This window comes from Gymnogyps californianus, chromosome 2 (assembly GCF_018139145.2).
Source record: "Gymnogyps californianus isolate 813 chromosome 2, ASM1813914v2, whole genome shotgun sequence".
NCBI lineage: Eukaryota > Metazoa > Chordata > Aves > Accipitriformes > Cathartidae > Gymnogyps > Gymnogyps californianus.
In genome coordinates, this window is record NC_059472.1 from 100,197,020 (window position 1) to 100,213,055 (window position 16,036).

Sequence of the window (16,036 nt, forward strand, 5' to 3'; positions counted from 1 at the left end):
GGAACATTTAGGAGCAGCTCCGACTCAGGCACTGCATTAATGAAGCACTAACATTTGTTAGGAGAGAGATTCAGCGATGTTGACAAGTGACTTTTAGCTGATCAGAGAAGTGCGGTTGGGTTGGAGGGAACCTGTGTTCTTGAAATGTGGGAGGTGAATTATCTCGGTATTCAAAAAAATAAACAGAGACAAGTTTGATGAGTTTAAATTCACAGAAGAGCTTTTTAATATTTCCTGAGGTCCTAATCAAAGAAGCATCTTAACTGGTCCCAAAGGGAAATGAAAGATGAAAGGAGCTGACACTGATGCCCACTCTACCTTGCCTGGCTGCTACTATTTTTTTTCTTCCTTTTTCACTTGTTACTAAAAATATCTTGACGGGTAAGAATTAGCAGTAGGATATTAATGCAAAGTCACAAACAAAAATCCATTGCAAAATGTAGCATACCTTTAAAATTTTAACGTCTAGTAAATTAAAATCGGGGAAATTGACATAGATCGGATGAAAGAAGATACAGCATCTCTAGCTTATGCCAACTAAAAATAAGAATTATTAATGAAGCTAGGCTTTCTTCTGCTGTGCACATTAATTATTTATGATAATAATACTCCGCACTGCCATATTAAAGAATTTTCTTCACCCAGCTTCCCAGAAAACTCCATCTTCTGAAACCCTCAACATGTTAAAAACCACAAAAGAATGAATTCCTTTCAGTGTATTTATTATACTGGAAGATGAATATAGTCTTGGGTTATTAAACTGGAATGAAAAACACATCTTATTAGAACTTACATGGTGATTTTTATTCTCACTAGTTTCATATAAACTTAATGATGCAGATTGCATTTTTATGCTCATCTATTTTAAAATGGTGCCTGGAGCAAAAAAAGCTTCCATTAATGCCAGTTTGGTATTTCAAATACAATTTGATGTAATTTACTTCAAATATATGTGAACAGAGAAGGATAATGTTGAGAGCATTTTCTGGATTCAGATCTGGGTTAGCTCATGGCAGTGATTTGTTAAAACACAAGTTTTATGCAACAGAGAAAAAAGAAAAGGAAAATTAAACTGTTCTTCAAAAAATAGGGTAAAATTAATATCTTTATACAAAGGTGGGTTTTCTAAAATTATTTTGTATTGGTGGAGTTTAAATAATTAGTCCTGAAATAACATTGTTATTATTTATAAATCAACAACAAATGAAACTCATTTAATATGAGTATTGGACCACATTTATTTAGAGCTGTTTTATTTGTTGTGATCAATCTACGATAGACTGTGATTGATTTCTTTACATATATACATTTATTTATTTACAATCCAAATTTCACATAACTGTATCTTTTGTAGCACCATATGAATATTTCCATCCCTTTTGGCCCTGTTCCTGCACATTTACTTTTTTTATTTCATGTTATTTGCCTCTTACCGGTATTGGAGTTTGTTTTTCTTATTCCAAGAGTTACACTGGCAGAGACACTTTCACTTGAATGCACACAGCAGCATCTGCAGGACCGGGTCCTGAGGTATGACAGGGGCAGGGGTCTCATGCAAGGAAAAGAGTTTTTACAGCTGAGGAATTCATAGCCAAAAAATACAATTTATGGTAAAAATGTGTGGTTAAAAATGGTAAGGATGTGTGTGTGTGCATGTAATATTATACTATAAAGTCACACGTGTTACCTGGGTATACATAGAGTGTCACACTTGCAGTGTATGTTGCTGTCTCAAGAAACAGCATCCTGAAACAGAAACCATTACAGCAGGTGCAAGGCACTGGTTTTGCTTTCCTCCTGCAGTCTTGGGATAGCCTGGCAGGGGTTTGCATTCCCTGCCGCACTGGGACACCTGCTATTTCCATAAGCAAGGAGAAAGCATAGTCATTGCCTCCCTGCTTTTACTGCATTTCTGCCTGTGGTTTTTTCTGCTTTTTTTCTTTTTTTTTCCGGGGGTTTGCAGGGAGGGAGGTGAACCTGAGATCAAGTAAGTGGCTTAAGAGTAAGATTATAAAAGCATGGGTGAGCTGCAGGCACATAACTCCTGTGCCGAGACTTTATGCCTAATTCCCCTAGGGCATTTGTTAAAGCTTACTCCTCCTTATGAATTTCCCGGGCCTTTTTCACACTCTGTCCTCCTGAGGACAAATGCTCCCCCTTGTCAGAGCTCACTGCATCATAGCCCACCAGCGGGTGGTCACGGCTCTACCCTCTTCCCATGGCCTGCTGTGGAAGACCCCAGAAAGTTCAGGCAGCACCAGTTGCCGTGAGTGGGGCTTCTGGAGCTGCTGCCGAACGGCACCAGCGATGGGCTGCCATCCCCTACAGGGCAGTGCCTCTGAACGAGGGGTAAAGGGTGGGCTCCACAGCGTGGGGTAGCTGGAGAAGACAACCCACTGCCTCCCCTCTGGTTGTGAGGCTGGAGAGAGCCTGCCCCAGGGCTAGGGCTCTCTTCCCAGGTGGATTAGAGCCCTTTCTGGATTATTTCCATCAAGGAAATAATCATTGAGGACATTTGTAAAGGAATCCAATGGAAAAATGTTCCTAATTGTTTTTCAGGCAAGGACTGGACAAAGAACTGTTTCTGGAGGAAATGTGTCACATCATCATTTCACAAAGCAACGCTAGCTTTATGAATGAGTTCATAAGTTTCAGTGTACACATCTGAATTGTTATAAGCAAGATGAATGCCTAAGAAAATTAATGAGCATATTTAGTGTCCAGTAATGGACTCTGTTTCCTCTGCCTGTGACAATGAAGAGAACACTGCATGTGATCTCATGAGTTATACTATTACAAAGATTAAAAATCATCAGCATTTCAAAGCTCCATGTTAGAATATTTTTTTTTTAAATCCAGATGTTAGATCTCTCAAACCAGCCAACCCTGTGACCTGAAATGCATATTTGTACAGTTCTTTACAGATGCCTTACTTATATAACAGCAGAGGCACAGCCTGTGCCAGAGAGATGTTTGGTGTGCATTGGAAAAGAGAGAGGCATTAAGATACATCATACTATTAAAAAAAAAAAAAATACTACCTGCTTGTTTAGTTTAAGATTTCATTTCTGTAGAAACTGCGCCCATTTTGACCCAAGGGTGCCCCTCATGAGTCAGTGACAGCACGCACAGGCAAGGAGCAGGGGCTGGATCCTGTGCTGGGTCCGTCCTCTGCTCGTGCACCTGACAGTGAGGGCAACAAATAACCGCTGGAGTGTGACAGATTTTCTGCATTCAGTGATTGCAGACTCTTGGAAGTCAAAAGGAGACCACAGCTTGGGTGAAAATGGTGGTGGAGTGTGTTAGTACTTCATAGCTCTTGCTGAAAACTAGGTAGTCAGCTTGAGGGATATTTTGGCCTTTTCCAGTTTCCTTCTCTGTTTCTGATATAACAGGATGACCTCTGCAGCACAGACTACTCAAGTTGGTATTAGACTGACAGAGATACTGAAAGCGGGAGACCTCTCCTTTCATCTTCTCTGAAATGACCAGGTTTTAGGATTGCTCTTGGAGAAAACCTTCTTTAGGGTGAACCTAAACTCATCATCACTTCTACATCTGATATTTAGAAAACACCTATTCAGGCAGGGCAGACTAACAGGTACCTTGAGCTACTAAGCCTTTCAGCTACCATGAGTTGCGCTTCAGATATTTGGGTCCCAGAACAGGTACAGCACCGTAACATGTAAAATATCTATTTTTTTGACAAACAAGAAAGAAGAGAAAACAAGATAAAACACTGCAGCCAGGAAAACAGCCCAGCACTGTTCCACCTTAGATCAGCTATTGCTAAATTAGATCATAAATGCAATGGGTCAATGTCTCAGCTGACACAAATGAACTTCATTGCACCGTCTCACACAAGCTAAGGTTCTGGTGCAATATCCGTGCCGACATCACAAATGCTTGCTAGATGTTTCCAGTACACTCAGCAGCTAGCACCTGCTGGGCTACAGAACAAAACAAATCCACTGATGTTCAGCTGATTTCTGGAAAAATGAAGGCAATACTAAAGGAAACAAAAAAGCCATGTAGCGTGTACATAAATAAATAATAATAAACCTTATTTGCTAATATGAGGGAAAGCGTCTGTAATTAGAGCATGGGAATACTCTACAAAACCATCCATACACAAAACACTTTATCCTTCCATATACTTTGCTAGCTTACTCTGATCCTATGCATTGTCCCATCCTTCCAATGAAAACCTCCATTGCCCACCAGTCTGGGGGCAGCAGGTGCACGAGCAGTTGCTCAGGCCCATATCGATGCTTTTGTCCCCTGGAAGGTGCCAACCACATCCCAAGCTGGCATGGAGATGAGAGGCATAAGACACTTTATGCACCAGGGCTTTCTGAGCTTGAAACAAGTGGGAGACTCATACCCATATGTGAAGGTTAATGTTGCAGTCTGGACTCATCTCCACTTTTTCCATCTCCTCTCCCCTAGCTGTGATGTTTTCAAATGAACTGGAGAGCAGAGGGCAGTTGCCCTCGGACCTCAGCAGAATCCAATGTCAAAGTACAGAAAAAGAGTTGAAACTTGTGGCGCTTCCTTCTGCCTGTATGGTTAAATCCTGTACAAGGAAGGGAAGAGGGTGACATTTGGGTACTGGAATATGAGCAGAAGTGTCTTCCTCCTTCCTGGAAGATAAGTGAAGTGACAGTAGGTAAAGTGAGAAGTAGCAACATATCACTGCTAATTTACGGCACTTGAACATTCTGTTAAAAAAAAAATCTAATCTGTGATTTACTCATTTAAATGAAATTTCAGTTCACCTATAAAGTCTTCACTTTCCCAATGGTAGTTATATATGGCATGTGGCATGGATGGAATGAACCTTTTGTAGATGTAGAAACGGGTTAAAAAATGAATGTTCTGTCCACCCTACTTTACTACTGCTGTGATTTAGTAAAAGACTAGTTGCTGTCAGATCCAGTAATTTGAGACTCATCTTACAACGAAGTATATATGCTGATGAAAAGCTGCTTTAGCAGCAGAGAGACTGCTAATTGTTTGATTATACAGGTCTTCACATTAATGAAGCACTATTCCATGGATTTGGAGCATGGCGTGCAACCAAATTACCACCCCAGCACTCAAGCTGTGAAATCTGATTATTCATTAGCCAGTCAGTGAGTGGTACAAACATCTTTTCTTTTTTCAGACCTTCAAAGGAGAGTGACTGCTTTTTTTTTCCCCACTCTTCCCTTTAAGAATATGAGGTTTTGGACTTTTATCAATGATAGGAGCTTACTCAAGATTTTAAGGATAAGCGTGTTATATAAAGAGGGCCCTGTTTTTCTCCAAACTATGCTCTTCTTGTATAATTTATCCTCCATGTTTACTTAGTCCTGGCCTCCCCTGAGCCTGTCACTAACTGACAATTGTGGTGCACTTAATGAATTGAGAGTAGACTATATCCTCCCTAATTGACAAGAGTTACTAAAAGGCAAGAAATCAAAGTGAGGAAAGTTCACAGTGCATCTGCCTCTACCACACAGACCCAACTGAAGATGGATGGCTGTGAAAGTAATTTCCAAACTTCTTTTATTATTATCTTTTTATAAACCTTAATTTTTTTAGGGGAAAATTCCTCTGTCATGTAAACAATGAGATGGAGAAAAAAATTATTAGATATTATTAGCAGAAAGGAGTCCCTTCCTTCCTTCCTCCCTTCTTCCTTCCCTCCCTTCTTCCCTCCCTCCCTCCTTCCCTTCCTTTCTCTTCCTTTATCTTCCTTCCTTCCCTTCCTTTCTCTTTCTTCCCTCCCTCCCTCCCTCCCTTCCTTCCTTCCCTCCTTCCCTCCTTCCTTCCTTCCTTCCTTCCTTCCTTCCTTCCTTCCTTCCTTCCTCCCTTGAATTTCCCTGCCCACAGCAAACCTAACCTAAGGGAGATTCCAGCTAGAGCCAGTCTGTTTTGTACAGTGAATGTAGCTGGGATCAGTTACAAAATGAGCCGAGTGGAAATCCTTCCTCACATGGTGGAGAAGTACTGACATCTCCAGCAAATGGGATTATCTGTAATGAGATTACATACAAAGAGATTAAGATGTGAACTGACACTCCTAGGAGATACAAAAGAGGCTCCTGAGACAACAGAGAAATGAGGTGTCAGAAGCAGAAGGTGGAATTGCTTCCTTGAGAAGGTTTTTCATGATAATGATAATGATCTTACCCGTATAATAGTGCCTTTCATCCAGGAAGATCCCCAAAGAGCTGTACAAATGCCGTACACTAGTTCTTTTCAGACCATCATGAAAATGCTTCCACCTCTGGTCGGAGTACAGCAGCTGTTTAACCACATACAACCTGACCTCATAGCAGCACTGGGCAGGAACTATTAAGATAAAGGTTGATCACAGGGAAAATTTAGGACACCAAAAGATAACTATATACATCTCAACCTGGACACAGAGTCATTTCACAGAACTATATTTTGGTTTTTGTTTCTTTGGTGCTTTTCCCCCTTGTTTTTCACCTTTTACATTGACATGTTTAAATAAGAATATTGAATTAGTTTTTAAAATGTTCATTAAAAATGCACCATTTCTCTTTTTCAAAAATTGTGTGGAAAAATTAAGAGGACAAAGCAAATAGGAAAGAACAAAGCTGTTGAAAGTTTTGTTGCGTTAAAGCTTTGGCACTATGTTTAGGTGCATCTGAAAGTGCAGTGCATTGACCAGCCATTGTCAAGCAGATGATTGACACATTAGACCCACACATGTCTGTTGATGGACGCAGTTTTAAAAATGCGACATCTCATATTTGATTGACAAGGTTGTGATTGAAGTCACCACAAACCAGTGCAAATCGAGGAGAGACCTCTTATATAAAGTAACCTATGACTGAGTCTGGGGTGCTTCATTTTTCATCTCACAGGACATTGCATTACCTACTGAGCCTTTTAACCAGGCTTTTTTCAGCCTGTCTGTAAAGCTGGCTGGCAACAACTTCGTATGAAAAGCCTCAGAAGACAGGCAGTAGATGGTGTCCAGAAGAAAAAAGTGATAGAAAAAACCCCTCCTGTGCAGGCTCATAGCTCATCAGAAGAAATATCTGCACTTCAGGCATGGCTTGAAGACATTAGAGCAGCGTAGGCAATTCTCAGATACAGCTCCTCTCTCTCACTCTCTGAGTGCTAAATTACCATCCTTGTTCTTAGTAGATTTTATTAGTTTTCTTGTCACTCTTATAAATGGAGTTTAACAGGAAAACAAAATGTATTTAGACAATATGGTCTATGTGGCTTTGCAGCTAAACAAGTCTCCCTGTCAGATTCTTTCAACTCTCTGGCAACGAGGATAATGAAACGTTTTGCTTGCTCCTCTGCTCCTGTGTTTGCTCTGCCAGGCAAACCACCAGCACCAATGCCTGAAGGACAACTTGCTTTCAGAGAGGGGGCTTAGCACTAACCCTGCATATTATTCTTCTCCTTCCAGCCTCCAAGCCTAGAAGCCTTAAGTCAAGTTTACTACTTCATCAGTTGCCATGTACCAGGGAACTGCTAACTGATCACAACAGACCCCGATGCAGCGTCCTCCAGCACCATGTCCCTTCTCTGCAAAGGAGGCCTGGGTCCTGGCCCTGCCTCTGCTAACGTCTGACAGCCCTGCCGTGCCTCCACAGCTCTGAGTAAACCCCTCTGCGGTCCAGTGCCCCTGTCTGCAGCATGGATAATAATGCTGCTTATCCTGGTAGGGGTGGCTTTTCTTTTTCTGGCAGTCACAGTGCACAAAAGAAAAATACGGATCTTTGTAGCATCCCTTTGTAGCATCACAAAAAACAATACAAATTACAACTATTTTACCTGCTGCTACTGCCATCGGTAACCTACCACCAAGTTCCTGAGAGCGCTGTACACATGGGAGATCTCTTCTCCTTTGCTTTTCCACATTTGAACTGTATCTTCTCATCCTGGATGAAAACCCACATGCTTATTGATGTTAATAATGCTATCCTCATAAATGAAATTATTCTCTCTCTCTTTTTTTTTTTTTTAAACTGAACTTTCCAGACACTAAGATTAGGCCTCTAAAGACACTTGCCAGTATGATCATGTAATTTTAAGGTTTGGGGGCTTTTTCCTCTAACTTTATAATATTATATTGGCAAAAGCCCTAGGTTTGACTCACTTGTCCTGGAATAAAGCTGCTTTGACTGATGTAGCTTGGTTTACGTGAGCAGGACTTCCAGACTCCTGACATTATGTGTTTGCTGCCACAGGCTGTAGCTATCTGAGGAAGGTTTTGCTCACCTAATCATCCTGACAAGGTCCACCCTAGGACTCGGCATGGGCTAATGTCTGGCTAAAAGCTTCCCCATACTTTGGGACTTCTCCAGGACGAATTGGATCAGGATACCTGCCTCTTGCCTTACACGGTTTGGTGAACATTCGAGGCAGGGTGCATACCACAGCCCAGCTTTCAGCTGGCTCAGGTGCACCATTAGCTGTCCTGCCCTGTCTCAGCGCTGCTCCCACCCTGCCCCAGTAAGCAGCTATTCCTGGCAAAACCCACCGTGTCCCAGCATGGACAAGAATCCATTACCCACTGAAGAGGATGCTGCTTATCACTCTTGCTCTGCAGCATTCAACGATTTTGATCTCTGTCTGGGCTACTGACAAGTGCTTCCAGTCCAAAGCAAGAAATCCAGCAGCTTTCATCACCCACACAGAAGCTTTCATTTTAAAAATAATGCCTTTCAATGTCAGCTTGGCCAACAGCTGCTTCTAGAAGATTAGAGCTTTTCTCTGCCTTCTCTGGCAACCCAGATGGATTTGTTTGCCTAGTTTACATTGCACTGCATTGTTCAGCTATCTGTAAGCGTGATCAGTGCTGGCTTCCAATATTTCAAAGCCTGTGGCATCATCATCATCTAATACCAATTATGGGGGAAAAAAAGCCTCTTCCAAGTAGCAGCTGTTGAGTTTGGGAGGGGCAGCGGGGTACCCTTTGTGCTTGCGCACTTAATCAGCAAGATGAGAGGTATCAGCGCTCACATGACACAGCACTTTCAGGACAAGATACTACATCTAATCTATTCCCAGGGTTTTCCTGGGTACCTATCCCAACTGTGTCTGGAGTGACATTTCTATATCAGGATGATCACGGCTTCCCAGGAATATCCAAGATGGCAAGACTAACTTTTTCTGACTGGCTTCGCACATTTTTAATGTCAGCTCCACACCACCCTACACCACGTCCTGCTGAAAGTAAATGAGCTGATGCACAATTGTCTGAGAACAGAAAAGTTACATTGGAGGTATTAGCAACCTTCGCATGCTTCAGTTTCTCCCTCCAAGCAGTCTTACAGTATGATGAGCATGTGCTTAGATGTCTCCTGCCACACATTCAAGGAGGACAAACAAGCACAAACTGCCAGATCCCCCCAAAACTTCTATGTTTTTGTGCCTGCAGCTCAGCAGCTAAGTCAGTATATTAAGCACCACAACTAGTGGTCTGGTTTTTTGGAGCTGCTGAGCGCCCACAAGTCCAATAGACATCACGTACAGAATCTCCCTGCCCAGCTTCTTTCCCAAAAGTTTTCACGGCTTTGTTATTATCTTGCTTCTTCCCTAGCCTGCATTAACTTGCGGGTGTTGACATATGTGCTTCACTGTAGAGCACAAAGTCCAGTCACTTCGCAGAAACAGTCCATGACAGATCAAAATGCCTATAACAATACCGATTTTCCTTGACTTCAACTTATGCCACAACAAAGCTCTTCATGAGTCATTTGGCAGAGACGTTGCTCAGTCAAGAAAACATTCCTTAACTTGGGGACAATAAACAGCCCTATTACATATGCTGCCACTTCTTTCCTTTGTTTTATTTACAAGACCTTTAACACAAGAATATCAGCTTCTCTGTGATTCTTCATTTTTTCTCATTATGTCCAGCTATTAGGAATAGTTCACTTCCACCTGCAAATCAACTGTTTGCATGCATATACATGCAAGGCACCATCTATTTTGCACAGGCAAACACAAGCTGTGAGGAAAACACTTGAGCGCTGGAGATACAGACCCTAAATAAGTGCAGTCCACAAAGAGAGATTATCATTTTGGATAGGAACCAATGTTCAATCTGGGGTAACATTTGCACCGCCAGATGTCATAAAACTTGTTATTCCACATTCCTTATGCTGGAAAGTGCTACATCTGGCTCAGGAACACATCAAAGGCTATGTCTACACAGCATTTTGCAGGCAGACTCTAGCTTGATCTGACCGCACTCCAAGCCAGTCAGGAAACATGTGGCCACACCAGTGTGGTGCCAAACCCCAGAGAATCTGCCCAGATGAGGAAAAGTGTGTATGAGAACATTCAGAGCTCAGAGCAAGTGTCTGCCTCCCTGCAGAAATGGCTGTAGATACACCAGGCTCAAATTTTCAGGAAACCTCCATGGAGTTTTAGAGTTGACCTTCTCCATCTACCTGGCTGGTAGCAAAAGTAATGAAGCTTCTTTTCATACAGCAACAACTTTCTCTAAAATCCTTTGCTACAATGCCGAAAGATGATTTCTTGAAAAGCCAGGAGAGCTTGACAGAGAGGCACCTGCTTCTTGAGAGCTCACTGAGGAACACCCATGGACCATAGCAGTCTGGGACATACAACCTAGGTTCAAAGCAGTGCAAAGAATTAGGGCCTTTGAAATGCTTCGTCCAGGAGCTCTCAGTTATTTGCACGCTGAAGCCTTTCACATGTTTTGGAAGCAGATTATTTTTTCAGAAGTTCAGGTAGTATTCCAGGTTGGTTGCTGAAAAATTGTCAACAGCTGACCCATGAGAAGTTGGACTGTGATGAGCCAGAACAAATTTGGTGTGGATGATCTGATCTTCACCATAGCTAAATTACTATTAGCCTTCTTTAAAAAAAAAGTGTATTGTAAAACTCAATCCCATTAGTTTAATAAAAGATTGAAAAGTTATGATTTATACAAGCTCAGTTATCACATAATATCAGGCAGACTGCATTTATTTATCACCTATTTCCATGTGTTTGCAAGGCAGTTCGAGTTTTCTTTTTCCTCTTAGTTAACAGCATTCGGACAGAATTCAAAAGTTTATTTAAAACATGAGAGAAGCACTGAAGAAGCACAGAAGCAAAATGGTGTCATGTCCTCGGTTTTGTCATGCATTGAAGCAGCTGCCAGCCCTGAAGCAGATGGGAAACCTCAGCTTCTGATGCTATTTCATGGGGTCTGCTGATGTCGGTGATGGGCTCCCACAGCTTGAGATCCACCTGATCTCTGACGTTACTTCTCCAATGCTCCCATTGTGGAGGGATGAACCTTATCCTCTACTTCCATGCGTTGTCCAAATGCATGCCCAGCGCTTTGTAAGTTGCTTGCAGAAAAACAGTGACCCTGACCCAAAACACTTTCTGTGTGAATGCAAACCATGAAACACTAACCAGATGGGTGACGGTTGAAGGACCATAGTGAAGACATCCTGGCTTTCCACAGCAATGAAATGTAGCCTTTTCTGGTCTCCGTGTAGGGAAGTCAACAGTCTGATCTCCCCACCTGTGTTTAGGAGTGGACTTCAGTCTGGTGAAATAAGCTTGGTGTGTGGGTTTGTTTATGCAGACTTGAGCATAACTCGTTTCCTCGGGTGAAAGCTGTTTGCCCAGACTTAGACAGTACAAATGCATGTGATTTACAATGAATTCAGTGGGAAGTCAGCATCTGGATCTGCAGTATTTCAAATTATTGCTTCATACTGAGAATGACGTGCCTCAGCTTTTGAAGTGTTTCATGTGAGATACCCAAAGGAAATTTTCAGACTACTGAGTTATCATTACTGAGCTACTGCAACTACTATCTGTCTTAACATTTCACTGTAATGAGGTAATATTTAAGTTACCACCATGGAGGGTCTTGCAATACCTCCTTAAGCCAAAGGGTGGGTGAGCACCAGAGACGGTTCCAAATTTTGTCACTCCAGGGATGGATTTTGCAAGTGGTCCATTTCTCCTCCAGCCCAACCATCCTGAGACACTGGATAACATAACTTGCATTTCTCTCTGGCATGAACTGGCTACCAGCTGTCATAAAACTTGGGGCAACATTTTATTGATCAAACCTTTTGGAAATGTGACATTCCCAAGTAAAACCTCAGCATGACAGAGGTAGCAGGAAGGAAGGAAAGAGTCATGCCGAGTCAGAGTAGTTTCATTTTTACTTATGGAGTCACCATTAACGTACTACTGTCACCTCTCACCTATATTGCAAGTTTAAGGCCCCTAAAAAACAACACATTACCATAGAGAAGGACTGTTCAGAGCTCTCTGGGTGACACTAAACAGTCCATGCCTGTATTACACTGGTGGGAGACTTCTTCTAGGGCAGATGTACAGTAATTGCTACCAGTCCCAGCAAAATCCCAGCAAGCACTGAAGATGAAAACAGGCAAGGGAGACCTTTGAAGAAACAGAGGGTACAGCAAGACAATTTACAGTTGTCTTCTGGCATTTGTCTCCAAGATAGGGGGAGGAAGCATGCTAGCACCTCAAGACTGCTGCCCCAGGCCCAGGTGAAGGGCACAAAGGGAGCTGCAGTGCTTCCCGGCCCGGGACCAGCAATAAAGTACTGAACCTGGATTTCCTGAAATAAAAGTGTCTGAGAAGTGGTGGAGATTCCCTGTTCTTTCAGGGATGAGGACTCCTCTGGACAACCAGAAACCCTCTCGTGCGGTGAAAGACCTCTTGAGGTAATGGAAGACCTCTTGAGGTCTAGGAAGAGGAAAGGGGCTTTTTGCTTCTGCTTGTGAGAAGAGAAAAGCAAAGACTACTTGAAAGGCACTCTTTACTTGTGTCTGGCAAGTAAGGAGTGAGATCCTCTTGAACAGCTCTAAGCAGTAGACAGCTCTAGTCATATGATATGGTATTATATGTCCATCTGCTTCACAGAAAGTTATGTTCAGTAGGTATTTACAGATCTAATTTCTCTCTTTAGTTCTGTTTCATCAGGATAAATGTGATGAACTTTAAGAGGTATGAAGTTGGGAGAGTGGGGACAAAAGAAATATAGATGAATTTCAAGGTAAAAAAGTACACTCCATCCTCAATTCACTTAGCTTAAGTACTCTATGAATATCTGAACAGCTGGTGATTTTGCATATTGTATCATCTGCACTGTGGTACGGAGGTAGAGGGATAGATATAATAACAACAGGCTTTGGGGCTTAAGTGAGAATTGCCTAGGATTTTGTTGATATAAATCAGCTATCTTAGTATAAGGGTAGATTTTATACCAAAGTTTTCAGTTTTCGTATTTGAATTTTCATTACAATGCTGGTTATTACAATTTCTTTTTAGAGAAAAAAGCAAGTCATCTCTCCAATAGAAACAAGAACAATGCCTCTTACTGGAGTTTCATGAATCCACTTCAATGTCACTTGAAAGACTCCTGAAGAGTCGAGCTGCTTGGTTTCTATGAAACAGCCCAGGAGTCTCTCTGTCCAGCTCACGCAGCTAAGTTAAGCTCTTATTAAACTCAGTTGTTATTTTTCTAACAGATTCTTAATTACTGTTTTTTGAAGCAACAATCATCCCACGCTTCGCATTTGCTTTGTTTCTCCACCTCTTCGTGCGATGCAAGCATGTGGGCAAAGCATGGGAGGCTCCAAGAGCCCAAGCAATTGAAAATTGATGCAGTGCTTTAAAATAAAGGAATGATCCTTATTATAAAAGGGGAAAAACAAAGTAGCACACTGAGATAAACAAAGACGCACAGACAATGCAAGGAAAATAATATTAGCAGATGTTGAGCCAGCCGTTAATGATCTGTTTTATATTTAAATCTATTGCTTGAATGCTGGAGCCAGAACACCAAGGAGCGAGAAAGAAGCCTGGCAGCAGCCATGCACTTCACTTTTATTGCTCTGACTCCAATCATTGATGTTGTCTTTTTAAGTTATCAGTATAAATTTTTTGCATGCAAGTTGAGTGCTGATGGAAAGGCAGAGCTAATGGCACTGGGAGAGGGAAGGGCTCTCCTTGCAGACCAAGCACAGCAAACCTCCCCATGCACCCAGATCGCTGCAGCTCCTCAGAGGAACAGTGCTCAGGGCTTGTAGGACCTGGACCAAACCTTTTGCACACACGTTGTGAAAGAGCCATGCAGGAGGTCAGATATGGCTTGCAAGAGGCAGACAGGCCTGCAGAAATGAGAGGGGAAAGGTTCCACATTCGGCTTGCAACCAACCTCCTAAACCATGCACTGTCTGCACTTCATCATCCCTTGCATGGACAACCGCACTGCACACCTTTGGGTCATTGTGAGTAAAAACGCAGGACCTCAGCACTCCCTGCAAGGAGAGGCGACCAGGCGAGCTGCCGCTCGATTGCCTGCGGTTACAGCAGTGCGGTGAGCTGCCTGTGAGGAAAACCTGCCTGGTGCTCTCAGTGCCATCCATATGGCAGAGGGACATGTCCCCAGGCAGGGTGTACCCCCCAGGCACTGCTGCTGGTGCCACCAGCAGCAGTGACAGCTTCCCCTTGCTCATGCTGAGCATGGGCTCATTCACCGCACAGCCAGACCAGAACTTCTTGCCCTGTTGCCTTCTGACCATCCCACCTGCCTCGCCGGCGGCCACTGCTTGCCAGAGCCAAACGCTCCTTGCTGCTCCCATAAGCCTGGCCTAAGCCAACAAGCCCAAGATATTCTCAAAGTCATAATCCAACCCTAAAACCAAGGCGTTGCTGAAGAGGCGTTACTTCAAGTCTGCAATGAGAGGCTCGCCAGTGCTATTTTGGCGTGGTGGACTGGCTGGGAGAGAGCACATCCCTGCTTTCGAGACCTGTACAGCTTGTGCCGGGTGACAGGCACTACAGCTGCATTTTATACCAATTCCTCCCCTTAAAGGATACCTCAGTTTTCAGCAACAGACCACACCAGACGTTTATTGCAAAGCAACGTGATGGATAAAAGCTGGAGGGAGAAAAGCTCCCTCATGTACTGTTCAGTCAGGGTCAAACATTCAATTGCAAACCTGCAAGCAGCTACACAAGAACAAAATGTCATAATATCATTTCAGGATCAAACCAGCTAATTTAGGCAACATCAGAGAGAGCTGGATCTCATTTCATGCTGGAGCAAGACCCCCCTGAGACCGATCCTCTCCCCAACACCACCTGCACCCCTGTGAGGAGGAAACCAGGTTCATGGGTCTGCACGGACTACAGCACCATTTGCTCAAGTCCTTGCCCGAGGCGTTGGGACCTGGGACCTGCCACATCCTGCAGCGTGCACGAGCTGTTGAGACTAGACGTGTCTGACAGAGGTGGTCAGCTTGGCTGCTCTTCCAGGGCCAGGCTTCTTGGTTTGTGCTGGAGTTTCTTGCTTGAAGTTTCCTCTTGCCTTGCATGAGATGGCTGCCTTGTCCTCAACCACCCTCTCTCCTGGAGCAGCTCCTAATTGTTGGCTGTCTCCCCCTCTCCTTTATATTTACATTTTCATTTGCGTTCCCTAATAAATACACTGCTTCTACTTTTCAGGGTGGTATTTCCTGCTTATGCTGTTTTCAGAACTTTGGTAAAACTTCGTAAATCACCGCTCCTGAGGAACAGATACTACCCAAACAATCTGTTAGTACCACAGTTGTCTGCTTGCTGTCAGCCTGACATAGACAGGGAATGTGATATGTAAACACAATAGAAAAAAACCAACCTAAATGGAAAGGGCATTGCTCCAACATTTCCCCCTGTGCTTCTTGGTACCCAGAGGAAGGGCGCTGGGCGGCTTGCAGCTTTTCACCCAGCTCCAGACCACCAGGATCAGAGACTGCGGTTGTTAACAACCTTCTGTCCCTTTAGTGACAGGGGTGTCCTCACTAGATCCTTTTAGGATCAAGTAGATACTGATTCTGCATGAAATTATTGGATCTATCAGGCTGTTTGACTCTCTTCTGTTACTATTACTGTAATAAAAATATCATTACAATCTATTATTTATACCAATAATTCATACCAACCACTACCTAACTTAGAGTAAAAATACAGTTGCTTTTAGGTTATTTAAAATAGAAAAATT